At 44.1% G+C, this 20,756-nt stretch overlaps 1 pseudogene; it reads left to right on the top strand.

The window, feature by feature from the left end:
* Window positions 1–19,291: 19,291 nt before the first annotated feature.
* On the top strand, window positions 19,292–19,967 carry LOC129512144 (MICOS complex subunit MIC19-like; annotated as a pseudogene).
* Window positions 19,968–20,756: the final 789 nt, after the last annotated feature.

Genomic DNA, 20,756 nt, shown 5'->3' with positions numbered 1-20,756 from the left:
TGGTGATAGTGTAGGGAGCTAGACCATCCTTGATGGAACTCAGTGTCTTCTTTCAAATATGCATACAACTTCACTAGTCTCTTTTGGACTTTACTGAAATTAACTGCTTAGCTTTCTTGTTCTAGACATTTTTGAGAAAAAATTTTATTTATGTATTCATGAGAGACACACATAGAGAGGCAGAGACATAGGCAGAGCTCCCTATGAGACATAAGCAGGCTCCCTGAAGGGAGGCTTCCTTGACATTATAAAGAGTACTTATGAAAAATCCATAGTTACATCATAATTAATGATGAAATGTTGAATGCTTCCTCCCGAGGATCAAGAACAAGACTGTTCTTTTTCCCTCCATTCCACATTTTACTGGAGGTCCTAGGGAGGGATATTAGGTGAGAAGAAAAGGAATAGAAGGCATCTATATTAGAGATTAAAATAAAAGGTAAAACTATCTCTAATCACAGATAACATGAATTTGTAGATAGAAAATCCTAAGGAACTCACAAGAGTTACTAGAACTGATGAGCAAGTTCAGCAAAGATACAGGAAACTCAGTGTGGAGAAACATGATGTAGCTCTATACACACCCAGCAAAAGCCGTGAGAATGAAGATAATTCATTTACAATAACATCAACAGGAATAAGACAGACAGCATGTGGGTGGCTCAGTTGGTTAAGCATCTGCCTTTGGCTCAGGTCATGATTCCAGCTTCTGGTATCAAATCCCACATCCTGCCATTCTCCCTGCCTGTGTTCAATATTTCTCTCTCTCTGTCAAATAAATAAATAAAATCTTTAAAAAAAATTAAAAAGGAATAAGATACACAGAAATGAATTTAACAAAAGAACTAGAAGAGTTGTACACTGGAAACTATGAAACATTGTTGGAAGAAATTAGAGAAGAACCAAACATATGGAAAGACATCCCATGTTCATAGATTGGAAGACTTAATATTGCTACAGTGGCAATATTCCCCATCTACAGATTCAGGGTCATCCCCATCAAAATTCCAGCAGGCAGACACGAAGACAGACAGGTGCTAAAATCATCAATGAGTGCATGAAGGCAAATGACTGGAAGGTTGCTAGATGGTCACAACAAGAAGAGGAAGTGATGGGAGCATAGTAGATGATTAGGAAGTGTTGAATGAATGAATGAACAAATGAATGATTGAATGAAATCTTTCCCAGCTGTTTTGTGTATCTCTTGCTGCATAACAACCACCTCAAAACTAATTGGCTTAAGAAACTCTTTCATTGTTTCTCATGATTTAGGTGTGACTTAGAGTTCTCCTGCTGGTCCCTTTTGGGGTCTCTCATGCAGCTGGAGTCAGATGTAGTGGGGGCTTGCAGATTCAAGTTGGCTTTACTCACGTGTCTGGTGCCTTGGCCACTGGTACAACTGGAATGCTGGGTGGGCTCTGTGCTCACTCACTCTCTCTCCATGTCACCCCAGGGCTTCTTCCTCAGTGTGGCCTCTTCATGTGGTCTCTTCAGAATAACTGGACTTATTACATAGTTTAAACCCAGAATTGGTGCAGCCTCCTTAGTGATCCACCACATGAGTTAAAATGAATCACAGGGTCTGTGTGGGAGAGGACCACACAGGGGTGTGAATTCCAGGATGTGGGTCCCCTGGTACTACTGCTGAGACCAGTTACCACACCAGCTTCAACGTCAGTGCCCCAGGCCCATCCATGCCTATCTCTTCTTATTGCTGCTTCTACCACCAGCTTAAAAACACCTACTTCTGAGTACATATCACCCATGAACATAAATTGCCATGAGTGTCAAGATCAGTAAGATAAATACTAGGCCAGGAACCTTGAACCTGAATCCTTGCTGTGACTCTGCGACTGGGCCACTGCGGCCATACACCACCCTGAGAACCTCAGTGCTATTGTCTGTAGGTAAGAGAAGAGAGTAATACATAAATCTGCCCACCTCACCACCTCATAGTGTCGTTATAAGAATTTCAATAAAACAACACGTATGGAGGCTCTTTGGAAAAGGTTAGAGCACTTCACCATGAGGTATTATTTTAAAAGAAAGTATATGAATATTTTAGCTCTGCATCTTCATTTTTTTAAAAAAGCCTGTTTCTTTGGAGGGTCTGGCCTTTTAGGAGGGTACTGATTTTTTTTTTAAGATTTATTTATTTATTTATTTATTTATTTATTTATTTATTTATTTAAGGTGAGGAGGGGCAGAGGGAGAAAAAGAGGGAGACATGGGGCTTGATTTCATGACCCCAAGATCATGACCTGAGCCAATACCAAGAGTTGGATACTCAACTGACTGAACCACCCAGGCACCCCTAGGAGGGTGCTGATTTATACACTGCCACGGTACTGTAGATACAAGAAGCTTAAGCTCACATCGGAGGATTTCATAAAGTTCTTCTGTGTTGATGGCTGTTTATTTTTCTCAGTTTTCTTTGCTTTCATCAAATCGCCCTGTGTAAATATTGAATAAGTATTCAACATCACTCTTGAGTTTGGTCTTCATGACTTAATGGGAAGCGTGGACAGACTCTGTCTCCAAAGGCAGATTGTTTCAGATCAACCACAGCCCACGGGTGGTTACTGAGGTAATTGCTTGAGAAACATCCTATTTACAAGGCAATCAGGACTGTGCTTTGGGCTTCACTCTAAGGCAAACAAAACATTGCGGAGGACACAGTCATTATCGGGCTTCATAGGGAAAAATCTCAAGTAGCTCAAAATAGACTTCCGACCTATATAAAGGGAATAGTCTAAAAGATATCTGTGTTTAAATAGATACAGTGAAACCACTTCTCTGACAGTTGTCATTTGGTAGCCACCAACTTCCTGTCCTCTAGATGGTTGTCATGACTTAGTTTTGGCATAACAAACCCAAGGGTCTGTTCCTGAAAGGATCCCTCTCCTGGGATTCAAGGGTCTTGAAAACTGTTGACCACTGGGAAGAGAAGTGTCAGGAGAATGGATACACAGTGGCGTTCTGAGAGAATGTTTCCTCCAGGTGGAATGGGACTATTTCTTTCAAATAAAATAGTAATCCAGCCAGTACACGAGTGTACACCACGAGCATTAATCCAACCCAGTTGAGGCCTCTCTTACCCTACAGATGGATGGGATGCTGGCTTCTTGGCTCATTTTCCTCCTTCAATCTTCTGAGACTTCTGTTCAACACCCTTCACAGCCTGACCTTTGTGTTGGCACATGGTTCAAAAATGGAATGTTCCCCCTAAAACATGGAGAAAAGAGAAACAAGGTTGCTTTCTGAGATTTATCCTCAAACTCTTGACAATAGTAACATTAATGATTTGCAGGATGAATTGGGGGAATTTCTATAAAGGTGCACTCCAGAAGTTAGGAATACTCCCCAACAAACTCCAATGAAAACATCTGGGCAGTGGGCGTGCTGGTAAATGTTAACAACCGGCTCTCTGGGGGGAAAAGTCCTGATTTGTGGGGTTTGCCAATTTCCATGGTGAAAATACTCCCACCACGGGCAGGCAATTCAAGCCACCCACTCAACATAACTGGATGCTGAGTAGGGAAGAGATATACATTATCAGTTCTCCCGAGCTGGTTTGAGCCAGCTCCAGCAACACCCCTGAGTCTTAGAGAGATGGGACTGGAAGGAGAGTGTGAATTAGTAATCAGCAACCAAATCAATCGTATTTTACCCTGATTGAAGGGATTCGGTGCTAACTAAAGGAATGGTGATCACGGTAAAGGGAGAAAAAGGAAGACCAAAGAGCCAAATCAACAGTGCCTGGGCCAGGGCCAGGGAGCCCCACTCCGGGCTCCAGTGGCCCCATCACAAAGGGGCCAGCCCTCATGTCAGGCTGGGTGCATTGTGTTGGAAACACACAGCCCTATTCCCAGTCTGATTCCCTGCTTTTGGAGAACCTTCTGATTAGAACATAATTTCCCACAAAGGGTATATTTGGCTGTCCAGAGAGAAGGCATGGTCTGCTGACCAATACTTGACTCTCCTGTATAGTTTTATTTCTCATTCACTGTCAAATGATAAAACCTGGTACTTGTTCACAATCTATTAGCATGTCCTGAGTGCTTTGGTAGCAGGGGACTCCAATGTTTGTGTCCTCAGCACCTTGAGACTGCCGAGAGCTCTGGGCTGCATGCCTTGAATCAGCAGTGCCCTCAGGGCAAAGCAGAGGCCCTATCCTGGCTGCCTCGGTTCCTCCCCATTGCTCTGCAAGGGGTGTTCGGATATTTTATTTAGCTCTTCCAAACCCTCGTGGAAGGAAGGTTGGTTTGTTATAAGGGGCTCTCCATAGGAAGGAGTGGAAGCCCCTGAAAACACCTTGTCCATAGTTGCTGATGTTTACTCCTATTTCAAGGTCCAGTTCAAATAAAATTCCTTTCTGCCCAGGAAGAACGGCTTCCCCAGAAGCTGCCTGCAATCTCACCATCTTCTACTGCTCAAGCAAGTGAAGGAAAGCTGCTGTGGTGTGCTAAGACTTCTTCCATCTGTGGGATGGAGGAACCTAGCAATGAGGCCTACCTTCAAATTCACAGTCCAAAAATGGGGTGGCCTCAACTCCCCTGACATCTAGTTGCTTGAAACTAGACTGCGAGCTACCTCAATGTTGCCACATGCCACAGGGCACTGTGCTTCCTGACAGACACAAGGCACGCAATTAAGTGCTGTACTTTGGAATGGCAGCTCCAGAGCTCTTTCAACACACAGACACTTGGAAGGAATGGAAGAAATGGCAACCAGGGATTAGAGGCACGCTAAGAAGAGGCTTTATTAAAGACCTTCATTTGAATTAGCGGAAGGTAACAAACTGCCTAACCACTGTCTGGCCATGGATTCCATTAATGAAGATGTTATTCTGAGGCTTGCTGTTTGCGAGGAGGTCTAAATGGTCTTAGATCTTTAGGAACGAAAGATGGGACAAAAATCATAATTCTGCTTGGCCTTTTTTAAACTCAAAGCCCAGGAACCAGTTTTTTAAAAATCTTAACATAATTGACAACCAAGCACTTTTTTGCTTGGAATTCTTGGTACTGACAAAGGCAATGGGCCTCTTTAAAGGAGTCGGAGCATGAAAAAATGATCATTCACTGCCATGATAATTCCCATCCACTCTGATCTTGTTCTTGACTATTTTATACTTTCTCTCTCTCTTTTTTTTAAAGATTTTATTTATTCATGAGAGACAGAGAGAGAGGGGCAGAGACACAGGCAGAGGGAGAAGCAGGCTCCTTGCAGGGAGCCTGACGGACTCGATCCGAGGTGGGACTCGATCTGAGGTGGGACTCGATCTGAGGTGGGACTCGATCCGAGGTGGGACTCGATCCAGGGTGGAACTCGATCCAGGGTGGGACTCGATCCAGGGTGGGACTCGATCCAGGGTCTCCAGGATCACACCCTGGGCTGAGGGCGGCGCTAAACCTCTGAGCCACCCGGGCTTCCCTATTTTATACTTTCTCATTTTGAAGCTCTTCAACTGTCCTTTGTAGGCTTGCGAGAACGATTTGCAAAGTCTTGGAAACTTTTACCTCATCTCCAACCCTAATTCCCTAAATAATTGTGGGGCCTGTTGTTCATAGGACCCCTTGGGTTCCCCCATCATCTTGAGGATGTTCTATGCACTGCCCAAGGAAGGAAGGCACATGAGGAAACACTTGCTCTCTTGAAATAAGCATCATGCTTTGGGTGGGAGCAATTAAGTAAACCTGGCTCTGTGCTTTCCAGAAGGACAGTGCAGCAAAATGCCCAAAGCTGCTGGGCTGCCTCCTACTCTTTATGCTCTGTTGTTACTTAAGGAAACAAGGGAAGGTAACTATTTCTGGAAATTGCCCGGAATGAGGAGTAGGTGTTCTTTTAGGAGAATAAAACATGTCAAACGCTCTATCACCATCCTGCTACACTGGACTTCCTACCTGGCCAGGGAGCCTGATGTGCTTATCAGCCCATTCTGGCTGAAAGGGGGCAGTCAAAAGGCAACTTCTCAGAGGCCAAGAAATACGACTTTCTGTCTCCCTTTTTTTGTGTGATTGGTGCTGGGTGAGTGAAATATACACATGATGAGAGAGGCACTGTGGACCAATTAAATAATATCAGAGGCTTCTTCAGATTATCTTGTGCTGGTTAAATCCACATATAGTCATGCAATTCCAAGAATATCCCACTGTAAGCAAAATTTCTTAAGATGTGTGAAGTTTGTCTTCAACCAAAGCCTGTCTAATATACATATGGAGTCAAGAAAGAATGCCTTTAAATAGCCATCTCATCCCCATAGTCCATCTAAAGCACAATTGAGTAGTAAACATCCAATATACCACACAGATCTGGGGAAACAAATGAGAACCCGTAATTAAGAGCCGCTATTTACTAGTTCCTAAGGAAGTTTCCACTCTTGAAGTGCTTATATCCTAAGTTAGTAAAGAGGAGGACCAAATATTGTTTCTTTTTTCCTCCTCAACTTCCTTGATGTATGCACTGTGTGGAAGGGAATAGTTGTTTGTTGGAGTAAAAGGTGTGGTTATAAAAGAAGGTTCAGTTATGACAAAAGAGGAGACTGTGCACCTTGCAGCAAAGAGAATGGAGGAGCCCTATACAAGGTTTCTGGTCCTGTACAAAGCTGTTGTCCTGACACTGTCCCACTACAAATGCCTAAAGTTCTAGATTGAATATCAAAGCTACCCTCTCAAATGCATGATTGGATTTGCAAGAAAGAAAAGGAAATTCTCAGGTGTTGAAAACAAAGCAGGAGCAGGAATAGTGGAAGGAAAACCAGCCCTGAAGCCTGAGGCCAGTGGTCACCTGGTATCCTCTGTCAGCTGTAGGAAACAGGAGCTTCCCTATTTGTAGACAAATGTTGGGTGCATACAAGGTGGGTATTTCCATAGAAACCCCTGAAAGGGTAAACTAGAAAAACATCTGCCCTACAAAGGAGTCAGTAAGGAAATAAGTCTACTTCAGCTTCAACTCAGGGTGGTGGTGGTGGTGAGACTTCCTTGAAGATTTTTAGCCACCAGCCAGTGCTCAAACAGGCTTGTGGCTTCTATTAACACCACCTACATGGCCAGTAAAACCTCAAACTGAGAATTTTATCTAAAGTGGTCCCTGGGTGGCTCAGCAGCTAAGCATCTGCCTTTGGCTCAAGGAGTGATCCTGGATTCCTGGGATCGAGTCCCATATCAGGCTCCCTGCATGGAGCCTGCTTCTCCTCCCTCTGCCTGTGTCTCTGCCTCTCTTTCAGTGTCTCTCAAGAATAAATAAATAAAATCTTTTTTTAAAAAAAAGTGGTCCCAGGTTGGTGGTATACCCAGGAGCCTGACAGAAGCAGATTAAAATCTTTACCCCAAAGCAGGTCCTCAAAGAATTTCCAGTTACAAAGTTTCAAGGATCTTGAATTTCAACCAAAACTTACACACATGTGCAGGTGAGGAAATAAGCCTCCACGAGTGAGAGTGGGCAGACCATATATAGCAGACTAGCAAAAGCTCCAGATTTTGAAAATTATAAGGTACAGAACAGAATATAAGTATATCCAACATATTTAGATTAAAAAGAGAGAACTGAAAAATATAAGTAAAAAAATAAGAACCCATAAAGAAAAAGACCAAGTAAGGTTGCAAAAGAATCAATTAAACTTACAGAAATAAAAAGCATAAAATCTGAAATTAAAAACTTTATCAGTATTTTATGGGGCATCTGGGTGGCTCATTTGGTTAAACTTCCAACTCTGGATTTCAGCTCGAGTCATGGTCTTGGGGTTATGGACTAGAGCTCCATGTTGAGTTCCATGCTTAGCAGAGTCTGGTTAGAATTCTCTCCCTCTGCTCCTCCCCCAACCCACATGTGTGTGTTATCGCTCAGATAGATAAACAAACAAACAAACAAACAAACAAACAAACAAACTTTTAAGAACTCTATCAATATTTTAAATAGATATTAGACACTGATGAAGAAAGAATTAGTGAACTGAAAGACAGACTTAAAGAAATTACTGAGATTACAATACAGATAGAAATAAAGATGGAAAATATAAATGGAGAAGGAAGAGGATCCTGATGATGGTAGAGGAAACAAATGATAGGAAAGAGAGAAATGATAGTTGAGAATTTTCTTAATTTAATTAAAGAAGCAAATTCTCAGATTGAGGATTCCCAGTGAATTCTAATCTAAATTACTTTGTAAAAGTCCATACTTTGAAATGTCATTGTGTACAATATAAAAGACAAAGTGGTCTTAAAAGAAGCCAGTATGAAAACAGAGAATATTTATAAAGGGACAATAATTAACTGGACAACTGACTTCTGAACAACAATAATAAAAGCAAGAAACCAGTAGAGTACAATCTTTGAGAAAATTAACAGGATCATACATATGTATTTCAAGAACAAGGAGAAAATTTAGTCAAACAAAATTGAAAAGTTACCAGAAATATATCCTGTTGAAAGGAGCAAATAAAGGATAACTTTAAGGACAGTTACCACTAAAGGAAAAATCTAAGGTGCAAGAGTAAAAAGGTGAGCAAATAAAATGGCAACTTAAGGAAAGTCTTAATAGTGTAATTACTATATAAAACAATAATATAGTGATGGGGATTCAGGAGTGCATTTGTCATGATGAGCTCTGGGTGATGTATGGAAGTGTTGAATTACTATATTGTACACCTGAAACTAATATAACCCTGTATGTTAACTAACTGGAATTCAAATTTTAAAAAAAGATAGAGGGATCCCTGGGTGGCACAGCGGTTTGGCGCCTGCCTTTGGCCCGGGGCGTGATCCTGGAGACCCAGGATCGAATCCCACATCGGGCTCCCGGTGCATGGAGCCTGCTTCTCCCTCTGCCTATGTCTCTGCGCCCCCCTCTCTCTCTCTCTCTCTCTCTCTCTCTCACTATCATAAATAAATAAAAATTAAAAAAAGATAGAAAGAAAGAAAGAGAAAAGAAAATGTTCACCACAATAAAAAAATAAATAAAGCAAGAACTAGAAATTTGTTAGGGTTTTAGCGATCCCAGTAAAAAAGCATTCCTTTTCCATTAGTGAATTGTGAATGGTAGTGAAACAAGAAAACTTGTCAGAGAGAAATGCAAAGTATCGCTGTAAGTACTGACAAACACTAATATTGGAAAATGTAGCTTATATCTACAATTACATATTAGGCAATTACATTTCATAATACTGAACTCCAGAATTAGAACTTACCCAGCCAGCTTTTAGGCAGCTCTAGATTTCCCCAGCCACACCCTGGCCCTCCCTACTGTCAAGTACATGGGAACCTGCCTTTGTAAAACTTACAGTGTGGAGGAGAAGGATCTTTGGTCTTCCTCCTGAGAGGAACTCACTTCCAAAAAAAGACAAGGCTACATATGCCTAGCTTTTTCCTTCCAAACTTACCCATTAGTTCAGGTCAGGCAGAGAAAGGCTAGACATGTTATGCTAGTGAATCTCCCTACACGTAGAAGGAAACAGAAAGAATAATGAGTAAAGAATATACCCTATAATAGGGACTAATATTGGGGGTGAGGGAAGCTAAGTTAAAATACTCAACAACAATAGCCTGCAAGCTAGAAAGGAGAGGACTGGAGTTACAATGCTATAGTGTCCTTATATTATTTGGAAGGATGGTAAGATATTAAATTTAGATTTCATAAAGTTAAGTGTACTTATTTCAAGTGCTAGTTTCAAGGCTAATTATTAAAAGTATAAAAACTAAGTTCACAACTTGACAACAGCATTCATTATGTAATGAAAAATAAATAAACCAATTCTCAAAGAATTCAAGAAAAGAGAAAAGTTTTAATTTAAAACTCAGGACAAATAGAAAATACAAAACAGTATGCCATAATTAACTCTCATTATGCCAATACAACAATAAACATAAGTGGACTAAACAGTCTACTTAAGAGACAAGGGTTGTCAGATTGGCTATGAGTAGAAAAAAATGAATAATTTACTGCTTCCAAGAAACTCACCTAAAACATCAGGTTATAGAAGGGTTGAAAATAAAGTATGGAAAAATATATACCAGGCAAAGCCTTACCAAAAGAAAGCTAGTATGTTCATTTCAGAAAAAATAGAACTTTCATTAAAAAGATTACTACAAAAACCACTGTGAGATGGCACTTCACACCTATTACAATAGTCCAAAGGTGGGAGCCACTCACGTGTCCATCAGTAAACGAACAGGTAAGTAAAAAGTGTTTTTACATACGTATTTTAAAAATAAATAGCATATATTTTATATTTAAATAAATATATAAGTAAACACACTTCAGCCTTTAAAAAGGAAGGAAATTTTGATACATGCACAACATGGATTAACCTTGAAGACATGATGCTAAGTGAAATATGTCAGACACAAAGGGGCAAGTATCATATGATCCCACTATCCGAAGCACCCAGAGTAGTCAAATTCAGAGAGACAAAGTAGAACAATGGTTTCCAGGAGCTAGGGGGGGAGTGGGGAACTATTATTTTAGTGAGTACAGAGTTTCAGTTTAGGAAATGAAGAGTTCCAGAGATGGATGATAGTCATAGTCACAGAACAACATACCACATAGTGAACTTGCACTCAAAAGTGGTCATAAAGGTAAATTTTATGTTATGTATCTTTTATCACAATACAGACAAAAATTTTTCTACAGATAAAGATAGTCACAGTCACTAGTTAATTTGAGAGGCTGAATAATTAGGAAGATAGAACAAATCTAAATTTGTTTGCATTTAATAGCAAAGTTTCTAAATACATAATGCAAAATCTAAGAGGATTACCAGGAGAAATTCACAAACTGCCCAGCACATTTGGGAGATTCTAACACACCTTTTTTTAATGCTTGAATAGGCAAAGGAAAAATCATTATATAGCTGAAAAACAAAATTTAAAAATGAGCTACGGGACATATTCAGAACACTATACTCCTGAATATGCTTTCATATACTAAGCATGCAACAGCTTCCGCTGTTTAAATATCATCTTTAAAATAAGGCAATTAGGGGATCCCTGGATGGTTCAGTGGTTTGGTGCCACCTTCGGCCTGGGGCATGATCCTGGAGGCCCGGGGTCAGGTCCCAAGTCAGGCTCCCTGCATGGAGCCTGCTTCTCTCTCTGCCTATGTCTCTGCCTCTCTCTCTCTGTGCCTTTCATGAATAAATAAATAAAACCCTTAAAATAAAATAAAATAATAAAATAAATAAAATAAAATAACATAAGGCAATTACAGGGGGCACCTGGGTGGCTCAGTTCGTTAAGCAACTCCCTTCAGGCTCAGGTCATGAACTCAGGGTCCGGGGATCCAGCCCCACATTGGGCTCCCTGCTCAGCAGGGAGTCTGCTTCTCCCTTTCCCTTTACCCCTCCCCTCCCCCAACTCATGCACACACGCGCGCTCTCTCTCTCTCTTTCTCTCTCTCTCAAATACATAAAATCTTTCTAAAAATAAAATAAGGCAACTATAATACATATTAATATAAATAGATAATTCTCTTTTTCACAAGGGCAAAAACCAATCAATACAATCTATATATTGCTGTCTACTCTGTCATATTTAAACATTTAATATAATTAGACTTAATGCTTAGTCTGTTCAAAACTATACTAAGATTTTTTTTTATTTTATTTATTCATTCATGAGAGACACACAGAGAGAGGCAGAAACACAGGCATAGAGAGAAGCAGGCAGTAGTTTCTCAAATTCCCCTTAAAATTACTTACATCATGACAAACAAGAAAAGATTTGAGAAACTACCACAACTGAAAGGAAAACAGCCCAACGTGGTATCCTGGACTGGATCCTGGAACAGAAAGGGGGCATTTGCGTGGAAATAGGGGTAATCTGGACAAAGTCTGGAGTATAATTAACCATACTCTACTGATGTTGATCCTCGTTTTGACAAATGTACCATGGTTATGTAAGGTTGGGGGAAGTGGGCGAAAGGCATAAATGAATTCTCTGTATCATCCTTGTAAATTTTGTATAGATCTAAAATTACTGCAAAATTTAAAGTTTATTTTTTAAAATGCTATAATCCATTGACTAATCTTGTAGCATCAATGGGTCATTTGGTTCATGTCTTAAATAGATGTGTGTATATAAGAAAAATGTCCAAAGCCCCACTTGATTAATTCCATGTAAATTAACACAAAGGGAAGACGTTGGTGGGGAAAGCAAAAAAGAGAGAACACTGGGTTTCCAAAAAAAAAAAACACTTGTATCTGAATAAATTGGGAGTCAGTTCTGAATAACTAGCCAGGTGAAGCTTTCTGAATTAGTAATAAAGTGGAATTTTCATACAGAAAGCTTATAAGAGACTTCACCACACGTCCCAGCCTGCTCGTCCTCACCCCACTGTCTACGGAAATGAACAGAATATGCCCCCTCCGAGCTCCCCATGCGTTTATGTCTGCAGTCCCCTCTGTGTAGAACGCCATTCTGCTGCCATGTCTCCAGCCAGCCCAGCTCTTAGGCATCCTTCAAGGTCCCATCTACACGGCACTCCCTATCACCCCTAGGTTCCACTAGCAAACATTTTTGTTCCCTATAATGCGACCCATGTTCTGCTGGCCTAGATGTCATAGAGTGGGAAGGCGGGAGGAGTGCTTCCTCCAGGAGACACAATGAAGGTTTTAGTGAACTAGAGGTCAGGACTGCCACCCGGCCACTTTGGGCTCCTTGTGCCTCTGAATCAACCAGCAAAAAGAAGAAAGTTACTGTGCCAGCTGGGGTGACTGATCCTGACTACCAAGGGGAAATTGGACTACTACCCACCATGGAGATGGGGAGGAGTGTGTCTGGAACACAGGAGGTCCCTTAGAGCGTCTCTTAGTCTCACTACAAACTAAGTTAGAGTCATTGACTACAACCCAACTCAGGCAGGACTACTAATGATGGCCCAGATCATTCCGGAATAAGGTTTGGATCATCACCAGATAGGAAACCATGACTAGCTAAGGTGCTTGCTGAGGGTACAGGGAATATGGACTAGGTAGTAGCAGAAGGTAGTTGTAAACACCAGGTACGACCACATGAACAGTCACAGAAATGAGGACTGTGACTGTCATGAGTATTCTTTCTTTCTCCAGAGAGATTTATGTTAAGCAAATGGTTTATATGATTATGGAAACTGGGGAGTCCCAAATCCGCAGAGAAAGCCAGCAGGCTAGAGACCCAGCTCAAGTCCAAAGGCAAGCTGCAGGTAGGATTCCCACTTCCCTGGGGAAGGTCAGGGTTTTGAGGTTTTTTTCCTTTTAAGGCATTCAGTTGATTAAATGAAGCCCATCACATTATGAAGAGTAATCTGCTTTATTCAAAGTCTACTGATTTAAATGTTAATCTCATCTTTAAAAAAAAAAAAACAGAACACCTTCACAGCAACATCTAGACTAGTGTTTGACCAAATGTCTGGGTACCATCAGCCAAAGTGGCATAAAATTATCCATCACATGGTTGGATTGTGGACATGCATAATTTGAGGAGAGATGCAATGGGATGCATGGGCCCATTATCCAAGGGGTCAGAGAGAAGGGGAGGGAGGTTTTATCCCATGCACCCGGAGTTACCATTATGGAGACACCTCGGGCACTATGGAGATAGCAGTAGCTAAGAGGGGAGGACTGCAGGGGAGAGCAGACAAGGCAGGTAGGGTCAATGATGGAGAACATCATTGTTCCTTCGAGCTTTGTTCTTTGGGCCTTCGAGCTGGGAAGTTTGAGGCATCTGTTAGGCATCCAACTACCGCTGCTGTGCACACAACTGGAGTTCAGGGAAGAGGGTCAGGCTGGAGATGAAAATCTCATACCATCTTCTTTGTGAGCCTTTTGTTAAGATTTCCCACACAGATGGCTAAATTAAAACAAACCCTTTGTGCCCTAGTTTGGGATGCAGAAAATAACTGTCACTGAAAACCAAGAAGGATTAAATAAAACAGAGAGACCAGCTTTGCAGAGAAGAGGCAGAGGGCTAACAGGCTGGATTATAAAGGGTAAGCGGGAGTGGAAGAGATGCCAGAAGGAAAGTGAGTGAACTGCCCTTGTGGAAAAGATGAGGATGACACTAAACCAGGATTGCCCCAGAAAAGTGGTGACAGCCAGGCAGGCGCACGGCATCTTGGCCAGTCATTCTCCTGGGACCTGGATTATGAACAGGAGCTCGTGCGTGACGTTGTCATGAGGACCATGGCCTGCACGGCGGTTTTCCTGGGCTCGTGCTCCAGACCCACGGTTTCCGTTAGGCTCAGGGGCTAATTCAATTTCTCTGCACCTCCATCCCATGGTCTGTTAAAATAGAAGCACACCGCTGCCCACCCCCCGGTGGGAGCGAAATGCCGCCAGGCCCCAAGCCCAAGCTCCACAAAGGTTAGTTCTGGTCATGGGGGTCTGTCTCCCCGGCTCCTCTCAGGACTCCACAGGAGCCTTAGATCCACTCGCACTCGTATCACAGCACATAGTATAGCATCTGGCACAAGTCAGCAGGAGTTTGCTGCGTTGAACTGAACAGAAAAGTGGCTCCCACGGCTCCCTCTCACGGCTTGGGGCGGGGGTGGGGGGGTACCACCCAAACTCTTCTGGGCCTGTGAGCATCCTCCCCCCTCCTTCCTGCTCTGCTCTCCTGGGCTCCCTCTCCAGCCCTCACCTTTTCAAGAACCACATTCTAATCTCGCTCCCCCTTTCTCTTCAGCCTCCCCTTAGATTCTTTCCTGATGCATGTGAACATGCTCAGGGCTCCTCCACTTTTAAGAACAAACATACAAAAAAAACCCACTCCTGCCCCACACTGTCCCTCCAGCTATTTCCCGATCTCTGCACATCTGTTCCCAGCTGAACCTCCTCCGTAAAGTGGCCAGAGCCAGCTTTCTGCAGCTTCTCTGCTCATTTCACACTCCGTTCCAAAGCACTAAAGTCAACCTTCCCTTTTCCAAAATGTTTGTTTGTTTTTAGCATCACCCATGACCAATTATTTTGCTAGGCCCAATTGATGTATAATTTTCGTCTAAGGCAATCCCTCTGCAGGTTCAAGACCCCTGACCGTGCCCTTTCTTGGGACACTAGATGCCTTCTCCTAGCTCTCTGCCTGCATCCCAGGCTGGCGATCCTCAGTCTCCCTGGCTGGCTTACCAGCCTCCAGGGATTGGAGCCATTGGAGCTCCTCAAGAACATGCCTTCTTGCCCTCAATTCCACCTCTAGGCAATTTATCCGCTCCAGGGCTTCAGTTGCTCCTTGTACACCTGTGACTCTTGGTTCAAACCTCTTCTTTGAACCTCAGACCCACATGGAGGTGTCGCAGTCACCTCACACCAGTATGTTCAAAACTGAACTCACTGTCTCCATCTCCTCCCCGGATCCAGGCCCCTCTGATGTTCCCTTCATCATAATTAGAAAAATGGGGGTTATCCTTGACTTTCCTTTCCTGCAATCCGGAAATTTTAACAATTCTACCTCCTTAAATCAGATTAAATGTCTGTCAGATCCACCCACTTCCCTCTACCACCCTTGCTGGGAGAATAGGGACCATTCACAGGGCTCCACTGGGAGAGGACAACTGGAAGCTCCACACTTGGTCTCTCTGGGATGTCTGCGACACCTATTACCTTTGCCAATTTTGGTTTTTTAAAAGACTTATGTATTTTAGAGGAGGGGCAGAGGGAGAGGGAGAGAATCCTCAAGTAGACTCCCCACTGAATGAAGAGCCCAATGTGGTGCTGGATCCCAGGACTCTGAGGTCATGGCCTGAGCCAGAATCAAGAGTTGTCTACCCAACCAACGGAGCCACCCAGGTGCCCCCACCTCAGCCAATTTTAATCTGTATCCTTTCATGGTAACAAACTGTGACCATGAGCACAAGCATTTTTCTAAGTTCTGTGACTCAAGCAAATTTTGAACCTGAGAGCAGTCTTGGGGACCTCCAGCTCATCAACAAGTAGTCAAGCGTTAAGAATCATGATTATAGTCTTGTATGTAAAAGAAAGAAATGGGAGTGATCTCAGTTTCCGCTAAGTCTAGATATGTATCCCCGAGCCCTAGGCCATGCTGAGAGTTGTCTTTGGGCTGGGATGAGGAATGTGGGTGAAAGGAGTAGCTGGAGAGTAGATGCTATGGGAAAGTGGCATTCCGTGTTGAGTATTAGAACTTTAGAGCTGCAAGGCAGCTTAGAGCATCTCATTCAAAGTCCCTCATGTCGCAGAGAAGGCAATGGAAGGAAGGGCAAGGATATAACATGAGTTGACCCAGGTCACAGGATTGGGTTCAAATACATGGAATGCTCATTGAACATCAGGTACCAGGCACAAAACCACATTTGAAGGAATTAGTTCCCTGGGTCCAAGCAATATTGTAAGAGGCTTAGGGCGGGGTGGGGGGCAAGGACTGGAAGACACCCAAATCAGTCTAGGGCCGCCCTGCAGGTGGTGAATGAGTGAAGGTCCCTGTGCACTACAAGTGGTTCTCAGAGCTTTGCTGCTGCCAGCCTGCAACGTCCATGCACGGTGCAAAGCAGAGAGAAGAAGCTATAACTCTCCATTACTGTCGGATGGGAGCTGGGGGTGCAGGGGAAGATGAGGGGGGGCAGGAAGGAGATTCCACAGGAGAGATACCTGACTCTGGAAGCTGCCGCAGGGGCCCTGAGCTCCCTTCCAGAGCCCAGTTCTCCCAGACTGTGCATCTTTTAGCACCTTCTCTTTCATAATGGATTAAATCTACCCTGCGTCCCTCCCACCCCACCACACACGTATCTTAGGATCAGAAATAACATGCCCTAAAAGGACTGCAAAAGCATTTGGCAACCTTTATTTATAAATCACATCCATTTTGAAGGGAGCCTCAAGTACTGTCTGAGAAAGTGGGATTATAAGGTAATTCAAGAACAATTTTTCAATAAAGCCTTCCCCCAATATTTTCTGAGCAAGGAAGACAAAAGGCAGAAATTAGTATCTGTGAATTGTACGAAATGCCCAGGCATATGCTAGACCCTTTGGTCTCAATGACAGGTGACCTGGGAACACTTGGGTGGTAGACAGCAGTGCCCTCGTTAAACAGATGTTAAATAATCATTATCATCATTGGGGACTCAGAAAGATTCAGGAACTTTGCTCCTCCATTATAATAACACTGGAATTGAGCTTAGTTTGGTCTAAGAGCCCTGGGGCTTTTGCTCTCAAGGAAAATTGCTTCAGCTCCAACTTACAGGTAGACTCTGGTTAATAAATGCTGAGCCGCACAGAGACCTGGCCAAGGCTGCAGCCAGGAGAGCAAAGATTTCATTATATCAGCTCTACCTCCTCTGCCCAAGGCTTCACGAAGCACATGGTTTGATATGGAACCAACATTTTTGTCTAGAATTATTCTACACGAATGCAGGAAAAGCAAGGATAGTCCACCTACCTGTATAACATAGCCCCCGATTCCTCCTACTTATTCCCCGGTCACCTAACAGTCCCCAGATCCAGGATGGTGTCCCAGCCCCGTTCCATCTCATCACCCCGAGCATATTGTCTTCCTCCCAGGATCAAGTGTGGGTGGCAAGCACACTCACACTGCAGCTTGTAAGAAGGGCAAGGAGTGCCACTTCGGGGCTAGGGCTCATCTTCCATGTCAGGGACAATCTAGAAGTTGTACCACAGTGTCTGCACACATCCCTGCATTGACCACCAGGCCATGCCAGCAACAAAGGAGATGGGAAGTGTCATTTCCCACCCAGGCCCCATGGCACATTGAGTCCTGCGGGAGATGCAGAGAGGAGATTTCATTCAGGGGCCAACTGGCCCGTCGGCCACGGCCATGGTCACAGTCACAGCCTGAGCCTGTGCTTTGCTTTACAGGGCTTTTACACCGACCACTTCATTTCACCCAGCAACAAACCTTTGTGTAATAACATTTCTCTCGTGTCATGTATGAGAAAATGTGGCCACAGTGGTTAAGGGGCTGGGCTAAGGCACAACCACAGAGCAATAAATGCCCTGTGAGAACGCCCCCGGCAATGAGAGAATATTAGTAGAATCAGAAGGAAAAACCTGTTCCATCTGCTCCAGCCACACTTATTAGGCAATTAATAAGAATCAAGGACATGGGAAAATGGAGCCAAAGGGCAGGTCCTTGCCCTCAAAGGCCTCGTGGCAGCTGGGGATTGCAGGACGGTGTGGTCCTAAGGATTATAGGACACAGTGACAGCAATGGACAGAGGAGGGTCATTAGGACATAGAGAAGACAGTAAGGACTCCCAGAGGGTGATGGGAAGGTAAATGCTTTCTTCAATGAGTAGATAAAACGGTAAGTCTAAGACCCTCTTGCAGAAAGTGGAGAAGTAGGGCGTTCAGGGAGTGAGGTACTTAGCAGGAATTAGGCGTCTACACCCTGCCTCCTATCCTCTCGTCCCACCTTTTACTCCAGCCGCAGCTGTGGCGACCCATCCCTACAGGTGCAGCTGATGCTCCCGGCTGAGCTGCTGCCCCAGGTATCTCTGGCCTTCTGCTCCAGGTTTGCCCTGACACCGCACTGTGGGACACTTGTGAGAACCTGTCCAGTATTCACGCATCCACAACCAGGAGATGTAAGTTAACATCCCACAGGACAAGTCTTGGCCATAGGATGGGGAGCACCAGCAAACAAGTGCTCCCTCTGTCCAGAGTTGTACTGTCTGAGGCACACTCTACACACTTCTAGTAGGCACCAGGGGATCGAGCCTATGATGGACAGTGTCTTGGATGAGATTTACGTTAAAACAGTGAACTTTATTTATGAAGGTGCCATCCATAATGTGGGTAGACCTCATCCAATCAGTTGAAGTTCCAAACAGAACAAAGACTGGCCTTCTGGAGCAAGAAGGAATTCTCCAACAGACTGCCTTTGGACTTCATCTCTACCATTGGCTCTCCAGGGTCTCGAGCCTGCCAGATTTTGGGACTTCCATAATGACATAAGCCAATTATTTAAAATAAATCTCTTCATTCTGTTTGCTTCTCTGGAGAACCCTGAGTAATACAGAGACCCAGTGATCAACTTGAGCATGCACACTTGCATCAGCTCTCCTCTTCTCCTGCTGCACTCTCCCTGACTCTGGAATCACTCGCTTTCAAAATAAACTATGAAGCTGTGTGCACATCGTTGTCTCAGGCTTACTTTCTGGGTGTTCCCCACCCAGTCTGCATATGCACTACAGAGGGCTATCATTATAAAAGGACATTGATGACTCAAAGAGAGCCTTTTGAGGGGTCATGGCCTTGCTCCTGTTGTGTAAGGGAAGCATCCAGGCATTTCCAGGCGTGTGTGTGCACAAGGGGCCTGAAGTGCTCATGGTCTCTGCGGGGGCAGAAGCAGGAGCCATGGGCAGGACCGCAAGCACCCACCAGGTCACCTTTGAAGCGGATGGGAATAAGAACACCACCATGGTGCATGGGCATCTGAGTTTTGGAACATGTGATCAATTGTATGAGGGAAACCCCCCCATCTGGTTCGAAGTCTTAGCAGTATCCTGCAGCTTATGATGACTCATTTTCTGATGAAGAATCTTCAAGAAGAATAGCTGAGGGAGCTGGCATTGGAGGAAGCCAAGAAAGAGCCTGAAATCTTGAAACAACTAAAGTGAGGTGAAGGGCTGAGTGGAGGGAGGGCTTTTGCCACTGAGCAATTAAGCAGGGCTATTCCTCGGGAGAGGGTATCAAGTGAAGAGGCCAAGTACCTGGCGAAGGCCAAGGCCAAGCACCTGGCGAAGCAAATGGAAGAGAAATGCAGGACTTGTTCTGCAAAGAGCTGCTGGCTGAACCAAAGGAGAGCAACTCAGAATCCTACAAAGTCACAGTCACCACTGAGCAATATCGGGAAGCTGCTGGAGAGGTGGAAGCAAAGTTCAAGCAAGATGAGCTGCATCTTCTCTCTGCTGATCTGCTAGCCTGAGTTCTCCAGAACACCCAACCAGCCCTCCGCGGCTCCGCTTTGGCTGGCCAGCACAAGTGCTGTGCCAGTCAGGCCAACCAGAGCATGCTTGAGAGGCGAGTGTAGTCAACTTCTAGAACAAGCAAGACCTCCTCCATGTTAATTCCAGAGGCAGGACTTTTTTTGTTTCCCACTAGGAAGAAAGGAACCCCTTTCAGAAGAAGATGATTAGAGAGAAGCACCAGGAAGCAGACCCATAGGGGCATATTCCAGTTTGATGAGCTGCTGTTTGAAAAGCTGAGGCCTTAGATTGGCTATCAGCCAGCAAGGACACACCACAGTGTTAGTCAACCCCATCTATGACGATGAAAAGGGAGAGGCAGTCCTCTCCACCTTTTTAATTTTCTTTTTTTTTTTAAGTGTCTTATTTATTTGTCAGAGAGAATGAGAGAGAGAGAGAAGAGAGGGAGCACAGGCAGGGATAGTGGCAGGCAGAGGAGAGGGAGAAGCAGACTTCCTGCTGAGTTCCAGGGATCATGACCTGAGTCAAAGGAAGAGGCTTCATTGACCAGGCCACCCAGGCGCCTCTCTCTCTCTCTTTTTTTTTTTTTTGATATTTTATTTATTTATTCATAGAGATGCAGAGAGAGAGAAAGAGAGAGAGGCAGAGACACAGGCAGAGAGAGAAGCAGGCTCCATGCAGAGAGCCCGACGCGGGACTCCATCCCGGGACTCCAGGATCACGCCCTGGGCTGCAGGCAGCGCTAAACAGCTGCACCACCGGGGCTGCCCGGTGCCTTTCTTTTTAACTTTCTATTCAACGTTCTCTTCTCACCAAGCTCCATGGTCAAGCGAACCTTCAATCCAGCAAAGCCAGGGGTCAGGATGGGGGCTAAGGTAATTGGAGTAGGGGCA

The sequence above is a fragment of the Nyctereutes procyonoides genome, unplaced genomic scaffold (genome assembly GCF_905146905.1).
Source record: "Nyctereutes procyonoides isolate TBG_1078 unplaced genomic scaffold, NYPRO_anot_genome, whole genome shotgun sequence".
Lineage (NCBI taxonomy): Eukaryota > Metazoa > Chordata > Mammalia > Carnivora > Canidae > Nyctereutes > Nyctereutes procyonoides.
The sequence above is the reverse complement of the archived record's forward strand: the minus strand, read 5'-3'. Positions and strand labels throughout refer to the sequence as shown.